Below are 12,332 nucleotides of genomic sequence, written 5' to 3'. Positions count from 1 at the left end.
TCTGAGATATATTCAAGTCTTTTAAGCTCACCCAAATCTAATCTCCTTAGAGAAGGAATTCGACTGAAAGCATACGATGGTATGCTTTCAATTGGATTATTCCTCAACCACAGCTCCTTCAGTTTGGATAGGTACTCAAAAGCTCCACTGGGGATGGTGGAAAGGCGGTTGTCAAATAACTCCAGGGTGTTGAGATTTGTCAGGCCATTGAAGGCCCCAACCTCAATCTGCCGGATGTGGTTCTTACTTAACTGTAGAATCTCCAGGTGCCTTAAATGCTTGAAGCTGTCAGCTTTGATTACTTGGACCCTGTTTTCTTGCAGGTTCAGGTAGCGCGTGTTGATGGAGATGCTATCTGGCACTTCCCTCAAGTTCCGTCGTGTACAGATCACTTTACTAAATTGGTTGCTACAGGAGCACACAGAAGGGCAAGTCTGAGCTCTGACCAAACCGGCCACCACAAGAAGTTGTAGAGCCAACAGCAGCACAAATAAGGGGTCGAGTATGGCCCTGTTAAACTTTGGACCTATCATCATCTGCTGTGGATGCAATGTCATCTTGTTCAACATTCATAATTTATTGGATGTTTGTTTTCTTGAGTTCAAGTTATTAGTGTAATCTGAAAAACAAAAAAAATGGAATTAATGTTGTGAACCAGTGCATCACCAGACTATTTTGTAAGCTCATCATATTGCTTTTCCTGTTCAATGTTTTCCCTGCTCAGTACTTTAATACTTGTTATAATCCCTGCTGGCACATGCTGAGTTGCCTTAAGCCCAGCTCATATTGACATTTGAACCACAAAGCACTTACACAGATAAACTAACAGGGCTATCATACTTCCAAAGGAATTCCTTAAGTATTCTTGAATAAAAATTTGCCCATGGATCATTTGCCCGAAGCATGCAGAGTAGTAGCAGCTGCTTGCAGTACTCCACTTCCAAAATTTGGTTATATTGCCTTCAATAGAACTGAATTTTGGAAGCAAAGTACAGCACACACTTCTTGCCATATTGCATGTCTAGCACGTCTGTGAAGGGCAAACATCTGTACCACAGACGACTCTTTCATTTTAAATCCCAGTTTCAAAAACATGATTTATAGCCCCGAGAAGTAGAGACTCAGAAATTATTTCCAACAGTTTATTTAATGGCATACCCACAACAGTTTCCATCTCTTAACAGTTAGACTTCTATAATTTCAAGGTACTAAAACTAAATTTGAAGTGCTTCAACTGCAAATAAATTAATGCAATAAGTGAAGTGACACTATGCAACTACTTGGGACAAACATTTTCTGTATTTATATCAATTGCTTTTGCCACCTTAAGAGAGAAGTTGACCAACTGTAATCTGTAAAGCCATTTATATAAAGGAGTCCTTTATTTAAAATGATATAACATGTCTGATGAAATGTGTACAATAATATTGAAAAGTGCAATTTCTATGCTCAGATAAAGAAAGGATCTACCTTGCTGGCCCTAAGCATCCTAGACTTGAACATTGTGGTTTCTGCAGTAACAGGTTTCTTTCCATGAGCAAACCCTACCCCAAAAACTTCACTGAAAGCTTTAACCACTGGCAAAGTCCCAGCCCCATCCCCACTCTGCGAGTTGTAAAAATGGTGAGGAATATTTATAGTTTTTAAACATCTCTATCATTCAGAGTCATTTAAAAACAATTACATTTGAACTAAAATTAAAAATAAAAGTTAATATTTTAATAAAAAACAATTAATTTAACTAAAAATCACCTGAAAATACTTCTGTATTGAAAACTTTAGAGCGAAGTAACTTAATAATTAAAAATGGACTAACTTGTCCTCCACCTGCCAACCGTCCCACTTTCTCCAATACCTCAGCTTTGCATTTTTAATCCATAGCCACATTGATCCTGGCTCAGGAAGGAGTCAATACATGATTCCCCAGCATAAAGTAAGAAACCTCAGCAAAACAGCGAACAGAACCTTGCAGTAAGTCTGGGATTTCTGCATTTAATAGTGTGTACATGCAAGTCTTGTTGAAATGGCTAACACAGGTGATTTTATTCAGAAGAGCCACCAATAGACAACAAAATCTGGCCTGAAAATTTAGGGTGTGACATTATTGTGTTTTATTTTAATTAAATAAATGCTAATTTTATTATCAACCTATTTTTAAAAATACATTACTAGGGCATAATTTTTAAAATGATTTCAAAAGAGTTCACATCATGAGGAAAATGCTTTTGAGTTGTAAATATTAAGGAATATATTTTGAGGTGAATTTGAATTAAGTTGCTCAAAATTCAACTATCAGCAAGTACAGGCAATAAGATAAATGTATCAGGTAATAGAGATACATTCCCATTGATTCAAAATAGTTTTTGTTTCATATAGACGTGCAAATCACACTCTAGCTCTCTAACTCCTTTAGGCTTATTCTTAATCTGGAAGAATTTCTCGGGAATTCATTTCGGAGAAGCCCCTCAAACGACTTGGGTTTTGTAACATATGTACTACGTCTCAGTGCAATGTCAAGCTGTCTCGAAAAATTCAAGGCCCCCAAGTAAGATCATACATTTCGTGAAAGTCCTTTTCAATGTTCTGGGAAATGTGCACTCCAGTTTGTATTCTTAAAACATTTCATATTTAGCAATAGAAATCACTTATGGAGTCCAGAGTGTGATTTATCACAAAGCAATTTAACAGAAGCAGATTGCAATACATGTATAAATTTTGAAGCATAGAGCAATGCAATGCTTGAGGCAAACATTTATTGTCCTTTTTTTTATGTAACATTTGCTAACAGTGTAAAAATGTTATTTTGTATTTCTAAATCCTAAATGAATATTAAAAAGTAAGAAAAAAATTGCATTAATTGATTCTTTTATTCTCTTCTAAACCTACATGTCTTATGCTCTTTTCAACTCAATTTGTGGAACTCTGTGTTACGATCCCTGGAACTGTTTCACTTCTACACGTATTCTGTTGCAGATTTCCATTTCCCGACTTTAGTCACTGCAACTGGTTGTGCGTCAGAAACACTGGTCTAGCAGCAAACATTGTCCATAGATCTGGAACTATGAAGTCAGAAATATAAATCTCCTTTTTTTGGCTCATAAGGGTGAGTTCCAATCCAATCTAACTGATTACATAATGAATCTTCTAATATCAGGTCTACCAATGTATGAACTAAACAATTACAGTCATACAGGTTGCTCATATTGACCATGATGTGATCTATATTGAAATTTATGAGTCCATGTCTATCTCAGGTTAAATAAAAAGTACACTATTGTCAACTTTTCTCCACCTCTTGAAAGTTTTGTCTCTTTGCTGACCTAATTCTAGCAGGTAGACATTATGCAGACATTTCCAATTTGTGGGAGAGTCAATAACTACCATTAATAAATATACAATAGTCAATTATCAATTCAATGTGGACACCAGAGATTCATCTTCACCCTGAATGGTTCAAATGTGGAAAATTCTCTCTCTTGGAGCAAATTAAGGCAAATGGCATTGATGTCTTTAAGGAAGAGCTGAATAAATATGATGGTGAATTAAAGGGGAGGATATGTAGAGCAGATTAGATGAATCAGGCTGAGAGGACACTATCTGGAACATAACAGCATTGAGGAATTGAGCTGAATGGCCTTTTGCTATGCTGTAACTTCAGTGTAGTTTTGTATGGTACTGATGTTCTGCAGTATTTCACAGAAGTCACCATCACTGAAATGTAATACTTTATATGGTGTGGCAGAAAGCACTCAGTGATGGAGAAGACATTAAGACTGTAGCTTGTTTTATTGAACAGTGACAGAAAAAGCACCAGTTTACTTGTGTGTATTTGGCTGGATTCATATCACTGCAACTTTGATTTGATAGGTTTAATTATAAATAAACCTGTTACTAATAGGTACGTATAATTCAATATGTTCAACAACTACAATCACAGTTTACATAATCTGAAGACAATTGTAAAGTAAGACCATAAGAGCAACTATTCAACTAACAGAATACAAGAGTAGGAAGGTTATGGTATAAAAACAAACTGCTGGAAGAACTCAGCAGATCAAGCAGCAACAGTGGAGGCAAAGGAATGGTTATGTTTTGGGTCGAGACCCTGCATTAGGAATGGAGCAGATGCTGCTTTACCCACTGAGTTCTTCCAGCAGTATGTTTTAACTTCAGATTCCTGCATCTTCAATCTATTATGTCTCCAGGTTATGGTGTAACTTTATAAAACATTGATTGAACCATAGCTGGAGTAGTATCACAGTTCTGATTGCCAGCTATAGAAAGGGTGTGAATGCACCAGAAAGGATGCAGAGGAGATTCACCCAGAAGTTGTCTGGGATGGAGTACCCCAGTTTTGAGGAGAAACTGGACAGGCTGGGAGTGAAAGGGAATAGGGCGTGGGGAGGGAGGGGCTGATTGAGGTATACAAAATTACGAGAGGTATAGATAGTAAGAAACTCTTGTCCATAGCAGAAGTATGTAAAATCAGAAAGCATTGCATATTAGATTTAGAGAGGATCTGAGGAACATTATTTTCTTCACCCAGAGGATGGTTATCATTTGGAATACATTGCCTGAGGGAGTGGTGGAGACAGTGATTCTCTCCACATTTAAGAAGAACCCAGACAAGCACCTGAATTGCCAAGGCATAGAAGGCAACGGATCAAAATGCTGGAAAATAGGATTAGAATAGATGGGTACTTGATGGTCAGCAGAGGCATGGTGAGCTGAAGGGCATGTTTCTGTGCTGTGACAAAATGATTCTACGACACAATGATTCTATGACTCAATGCAATTACCATGCTGAGGGCACCATTGATCAGAAACTTAAGTGGACAAGCACCCAAGTGTTCTGGCTACCCGAGCAGATCAGTGTCTGGGTATCCTGCAATAAATCACTCATCTCCTGGCATCTTAAATCCATTGTCATATACTAGGCACACATCAGGAGTGTAATGGAATACTCTTCACTTGCTTGGATGAATGCAGCTCCATCAACACTCACGGAATCCTACACCGTGCAGGACAGAGCAGCCTGCTTGATTGATAGCCCTTCCACCACCTTAAACAATCATTCCTGCCACCACTGAAGCAGTAGCTGCAATGTGCACCATCAACAAGGTACACCTCTGCTATTTCTCTGGACTACTCAACGGCACCCCACAAACCAATGAGCTTTAGCACCATGAAGGGCAACTTGGGAACACCACGACCTGCAAGTTTTCCTCCAATTCATTCACCATCCTGGCTTGGGAATATGTCACCAGTCCTTCATCATCATTGGGTCTAAATCCTGGAACTCCCTACCCAACAGCACTGAGGGAGTACATCATCCAAAAGGACAGTAGCAGTTCACGATGGTGACTCACCACCTTGTAGGGATTGGCAATAAATTGTTGGCCTTTCCAGCGACATCCAAACCTTGAAAACTAAAGGTAATTTCAACATATCAAACTTATCAAAAGGAAGACCACTAAGTGAGTGGTAATTGGAACTGAAAGTAGCTCAGGAAATAACCTCACTACTTTGTGAAATGGGGTTGTGGAAGTGGGGGGGGGTGTGGAATCTCCATTGGACACTTTAAGTAATGATTTTGTAAAAATATTCTTCATAAATTATATCATTCATATCTTGTGATTTCTCTTATTTCAGCAGACAATTTTCCTAGCAGGCCTTCTGCATATATTTTTGTATGAAGTATGCTGAATTTATTCTATAAGAAATCCTACAAGGTTAACAGGTCAATGTGCAACTTCTCACTGCAAAAGCTGAATTTTCATTGAACTCTTAATGCTTCACGTTGCAGACTTATAACTAAATTATGTATCGAATGGAATATCAGCTTTTTAAAAACCAAAACAGGCAGGGGCACAAAACAATCCATCAATACATCATCTGATCAAAGTAGCAAATTGGAATCAGAGAAGAAAGTTTATGCTAACATTGGTAAAAGTTGCAAAACTGGTTTCATGAGAATACTCATCCCCTTCCAGTATTGAGTAGCTTAGTCATGCTTCTCTTTGAACTTAAGCTGAAAGGATATCCACAGAAGAAAATGTTTGAATCCAAGGCAAATGACATTACCTTCGGTACATAATCGTTATTAATACTTAACACACTCATATTATAAAGCTTAATGTCTTTGAGAGATACACCAAGGATCAGCTATAGCTACCAAATGTTGAGGCATTATGGTAACCCAACTTTCCCCCCCCCCCCCCCCCCCCCCACAATGTCTATGTTGTTTATTATAATAACTTCCTGTCTTTTGGGATCAAGAATGACTGTTTACACTTTGTTCGGATGGTTCTGAGGTGACTAATGAGGCCAATGTGGGGTCCGCAGACTCCTTCACAAATGGGAAAGGAGGTGCCTGATGGGACAGCTGGATGGGTAGTTTGTGAGCTGATGTGTTTCTTCCACCATCTGCACAGGGCTTCTGTATGCTCCTGATGCATGGATTTGAGGTTCTTTATGCCATTCTAAATGCTCCTTCTACATTTTGAGTGCTCATGGACCAGGAATTCTTAAATGTCAGAGGGGATATTGCATTCCTTCAAGAAGCTTTTGAGCATATCCTTGAATCTTTCCCTTTATTTATCTGGTAATCTCTTCCTGCAACAGAGCTCAAAATAGTGTGTCTGGTGTTGGGCACAGGAATTGGCCTGCCCAAAGACCTGACTGAGAGTAACTACCAGAATCAGATTTATTATGTGATGTGAAATTTGTGGTTTTGCAGCAGCAGTACAGTGCAAAGATATAAAATTACAATAAATTACAAAAATAAATAAATAATGCAAAAAAAAAGGAATGATGAGGTAGTGTTCATGGACTGCTTAGAAATCTGATGGCGGAGGGGAAGTTGGGAGGGGAAGATGGCGGAGGAGGATTCAGCTGTTCCTGAGTCATTGAGTGTGAGTCTTCAGGCTCCTATACCTCCTCTTTGATGGTAGTAACGAGATGAGGGCACATCCCGGATGGTGAGGGTCCTTGGTGATGGATGCCACCTTCTTGAGGCACTGCCTCTTGAAGACGTCCTCAATGGTGGGGAGGGTTGTGCCCATGATGGAGCTGGCTGAGTCTACAACCCTCTGCAGCTTCGTGCGACCCTGTGCATCGGAGCCTCCATATTAGGGGGTGATGCAACCAGTCAGAATACTCTCCACCGTACATCTATAGAAGTTTGTAAGCGTCTTTGGTGAGATACCAAATCTCTACAGACTTCATGGAGCTGTGGGCATGCCTTCTTCATGACTGCATCAATGTATTGGGCCCAGGATGGATCCTCCAAGATGTTGACGCCCAGGAACCTGAAGCTACTTACCCTTTCCACCGCTGACCCCTAGGCCTCAATACTAGTGACGTTGGTCTGGGATAGGACACTGATGTTGATTTGCATATACTTACAATGAATTTGGAGTATGTTGTGGAAATAGCATTCCTGATATAGAACAGTACAGCACAAGAACAGGTCCGTCGGCCCACGATGCTGTACTGAACTAATTAAATTAGTAATCAAATGCCCAATTAAACTCATCCCTTCTGCCTACACAATGTCCATATCCCTCCATTTCCTGCACGTTCATGTGCCTATCTAAGAGCCTCTTGAACATCTCTTTCATATTTGCCTCCATCAACATTCCAGGCACTCACCACTCTCTGTGTAAAAAAAAAACTTGCCCTGACCATCTCCTTTGAACTTACCCCTCTCACCTTAAAACAATGCCCTCTGGTATTAGACATTTCAACCCTGGGAAAAAAGATACCATCTGTCTACTCTATCTACGCCTTTCATAATCTTATAATCCTCTATCAGATCTCCCCTCAGCCTCTGCTGCTCCAGAGAAAACAACTCAAATTTGTCCAACCTCTTCTTATAACTGCATCCTAGAAAACCTCTTCTGCACCCTCTCCAAAGCCTCCAAATCCTTCCTGTAATGGGGTGACCAGAATTTTTTCCAGTGCCTTCAGATGCCTACTATACATAGTCCAGGTTTCAGAATGCATGTAGATAAGGCATATGTTGGATTTAGAGCAATTCCTGTATTGGATTTCTTCTGCTGCAATGACAAGTTGGTGTGTGCCAGAATAAGGCACTAAACCTTCTTCATTCTGCTTTACCTTGGTTAAATTTGACCACCTTTTCATCCTTACACTTTGTATTCATTGAGCGCTACTGTTTTTTTGAATTATTCTGGGCATTTTATACACAGCAAATTGTTTCTCTCAAGATGTAATATAAAAATCACCCTTCATCTCCCCTTCCTCTCAAAAGACTAAAATAACCCAGGAAAATTGTGTCACAACAACCATTGCTATTTTAAGTCTATTCTCTCATTAAATTCCATGAAACGATGCAGCACAGCCAGTTAAACATAAAAATAGTGCACAGCAAAACCCTGGGGAATGATGATATTACTTTTGAGAAATCTGGCAGCTTTGATGAAAGATTCAAACTTAAGAAATAAGATTTGAATGGGAAAGTTCCCCCAAAGTTCTCCAACAAGTATGGCTGTCAAAATGTGACAGGCCAAGAGTTGAGGCAATAGTTAAAAATAATCAAAATACCACAGATTCTGGAAATCTGAATAAAAACTGAAAATGCTGGAAAACTCTCAGCAATTTAGGCAGTGAACAATTCAGCAATTCACCAGGGTTCATTGTCAGTCTGAAATAGTGCATCATAGGGACTAATTTTGTCAGAGAATAAAATGATTTCAGTGTCCAGATTGGTGCTAGATTTCGAGCCAAAGGCACAGTGCACCTGTTAGCAATGAGCAAGTCATCCCTGGAATATCCTTGGGACATCTGTGTTGAAAGTAAATGCAGAACTAAAGCTCGAGTACATTGGGACAGAATTAGTGGTCAATAGTGAGTTGACCAAACTAACTGCTGACCGATGAATAATGTTCCAGTTCACTCGAATGATTCTGACAAACACCAGATGCAGCAAGGCCCTGCGCAGCAGATGGGTATTCCACAATACAACTGTCACATGGGTGTGTGAGAGGGGTACAAAAGTGGTTAAAAATTGACAGCCAGGCAAGCTGCACTCTGACTGTAGAACATAAGAATTACGACAGTTCTGATGAAAGGACTTGGACCTGAAAAAATAACATTGTTTTTTTCCCTCCACAGATGCTGTCTGACCCTTTGACTATTTCTAGCATTTTTAATTTTTATTAAAAGACAGAGGAACACAAGTAGGCCAGTAAGCCTCTCGAGCCAGCTCTTTCACTTTGTAACTTCCCTAATACTGTTTTCCTGCCTAATCCCCAAATCCCTTGATCCCCTGAGCTCCCAAAAATCTCATGATTTGCATCATGAAATCACTCCTTGACTGAACATCCACTTCCAACATCCTCACAAAACAACTCTCTAATCAGAGGGATCAATTAAAATGTTACTCTTAAAAGGAAAGATACAAATCTTCAACAGTCCTCTCAATAATGAATATTTCATTATCACCCCTTCCAGAAATACCTCTACAGTGCAAACAGGCAAATAAGTCATGTAATAAGTTCGGTGAACTACAATAATCTTGATTATTAAGCTTTTCAAACTGTTCTTTTTTGCTGACCACTTAATATTTCAGCAATTTGCAACCTTGGGTGTACCTTTTTTTGTGGCATAAATTAGCCAGAAATACAAAGCTGTCAAAAACTATGAATGTTTCTGAATGGTCCAGACATACAAAACCATTTAGAAACATTCTTATCATTTCTAAAAACACATTAAAGAAAGTAAAATAATCTCAAAAGTACTCCAGTGATTAAACAATACTAAATTAACTGAAGATTTCTGATGTCCCACAGAGCCATTCTATGGAGAAGCTGTGCCTGGCCAACAGAGTGCATATTTCATGGCGAGTTTGGAATGCAAGCCTTGTGCATTGCTACTTCCATGTTGGCTTCCATCAGCTGTCCACCAGACAACAATCAGGAAAATACTGGTGCAAAACTGGCTGTAATTCTGGGACATGCACATTCACATTATCCCAAAGTTGTAAATAGTTATGCAGGGAACTACAAACTTCTTCGCTTAAGATTCAGGTCGATCAGATCCCCTCCAACTCACACCATGTTCAACAGCACGATAAGAAGACCTGACCTGGCATGAATTTTCAGATCACAGTCCATGAAGTATTGTCCTAAAATATTTTGATATTTATAATCATTTCAGCAGAAGTTTCACCGGCTATCGACTTTTTGTCTGCAGTCCTCTTTCACAAAGTTTTCAATCTTCTTTTTTTAAAATGGATTATTATTAGTTGCTATAATACCCACTGAGACGAACCCTGTGTTATTCCTAGCTACAATAGTCTCAGATCCCTTGGATCCACACTGAGCAAATCTTTTGTTACTGATAGAGATGCAATTCTCACCAACTGAAGTTTTCCATTACTGGCACTCGTTTAAGATAATTGCAAGTGGCCAGAAATATCAAAATAAAATTACAAATCAACCTACTAAACTGATCACTCAGTATTGTCAAAACCTCATGTTAACAAATCAAAGATATAGAAGATAGGAAAAACTCGGAAGTTACTTTTATGTGCCTAGAAATCAGCTTGCATCCATTTGTACCAATGCCAAATGGAATGTCACCAAAACAAAAAAAAATCACAAATTTGGAACACACTTGCTTTAAGAATTACTGTAATTCACATACTTTAAGAAATATTAAAATTCAATCTGTGTGTTCCATGCATACTGTGACTTTCTCAACAGGCAGCAGCATTGTGATATGTATGCTGATGCATGGGAAGTGGATTAATGCTGTTAAAGCAATCTCTTCCTGGCAACCTGTGGCTGCTATAGCGATGAGGTGAAACAGAAAGGATGAATTGCAGAGGTAATATATAGGAATTGGGAGTTGGGGGGGTGGGGAGGGTGGGCAGCACACACATCTCCCTGGGGAGATCCTTGAGCAGCCTGGCATATATCATTGGCTGCTGTAAACAAAGTTTTGTATGAATAAAAATTACAAGAGACAATTTTTAGCATGTAATAATGACACCCCAGGGTCACATTATATCATGCAGGTTTCACTGCTTTCAGTGTGATGTACACCTTGCTGATTATGTACTAATAACTCAGGTTGTAAATCGAGGGCGACCTGTTAATCCAATTTTTGTTACATGTTGATGACATGGTCACATACAATTACATCAGTGTCAGGGTGAATTGCAGCGGTGGGAGTTGACCAGGAAATGTTTGCAAACACTGCAAAACATGCTCAGGGTTATGTGTTATGTGCTACGATGCATAAAAAAACTCCTGCAAGTGGATTTCCTCTAATGCATTCTCTGGGCCATGATATTATTTGCTGAGTGACATTCAAATCTCCACTGATTCTTACCCAAAGGCTATGAAGAGTCTCTTGTCAACTTGACTCAGTGATAGCACCTTTGTGTCTGAATCCTTATGGAACCCAGCAATGACTGCCAACTACTTGTAGTTTCCCGACACCCAGTTTGGGAAATGTGTTCGCTTAGTTTACACCAGATTGGGTGAAGCACAGATTAGGCCACTCCATTCATTTCTGTGGAGAGGAACTAAGGAGAAAGGGAAGATTCAGATAACTTAATCTTTTTGTATTGAGGTTTTTGCTCAACCAACACCTCCGAACATTTTCACAAGTGACTGATCTCAATTCTGTCCCAGTCCTACCCTGACTCTGTTCTTGGTCTAACATACTCTAATGAAGCTCAATGTTAGCTTCAGGAGCAGAACCAAATCTTCTGACTAGGCGCATTACAGCTTTTCTGGACTCATTGCTAAGTTTAACAATTTCAGATAATTGGCATCTCCAGTATTTGCGTTTCAATTTCCAGCATTTTAACCATTTTCTTATGGAAGCTTCAGATACCATTTATGTTTTTTTCATTTACATGTCCCCTGGACCAATCTCCCATTTCTTTACTTTCTCCATTCCACCCTCTTTCACCTTGCAATATCAGAGTATTTTGCTTTTGTACCACTTATCCTATTGCAAGTTGTGGGACCAGATTGTTGGCTGCCATATTTGCCCATTAAACAGTGAGCACAATTAAACAAAGTAATCTATTTGTTGTGAAGCATTTTCAAGTGTTTGAGGTTTTATATGTTATGTGCTTATATAAAAATTCAAAATTTTTCTTTGCTTTATTAATGAATTCCAACAACTTATTATGAAAACAATATCAGTCAAAATTGATCTTACAGAATGAAAGGACTGAAGGTATCCTTTTGGATTTTTGATGAAGGAATTATGACCAGCATTTTAAGCCAAGAATAAAGGTGGTATTTTATGAGCTTCCACTGGAAAATCCAGTCTCCCATTGTTACTTT

At 39.0% G+C, this 12,332-nt stretch overlaps 1 protein-coding gene across 4 annotated transcripts in view; it reads right to left on the bottom strand.

The window, feature by feature from the left end:
* The window catches only part of lrrc4ca (leucine rich repeat containing 4C, genome duplicate a), a 707,523-nt gene that overhangs the window by 13,326 nt on the left and 681,865 nt on the right, over positions 1-12,332 (bottom strand). The window contains exon 7 of one of the 4 annotated variants that reach the window (XR_007957431.1): positions 450-619. The exons of the other annotated variants lie outside the window; for them this stretch is intronic. The gene's annotated coding sequence lies outside the window, so the exon portion shown is untranslated. Of the gene's footprint in view, positions 1-449; positions 620-12,332 lie in introns of those variants that run through there. 4 annotated transcript variants of the gene reach the window in all.

The sequence above is a fragment of the Pristis pectinata genome, chromosome 14, assembly GCF_009764475.1.
Source record: "Pristis pectinata isolate sPriPec2 chromosome 14, sPriPec2.1.pri, whole genome shotgun sequence".
NCBI lineage: Eukaryota > Metazoa > Chordata > Chondrichthyes > Rhinopristiformes > Pristidae > Pristis > Pristis pectinata.
This window is presented reverse-complemented; position numbering and strand designations above follow the sequence as displayed.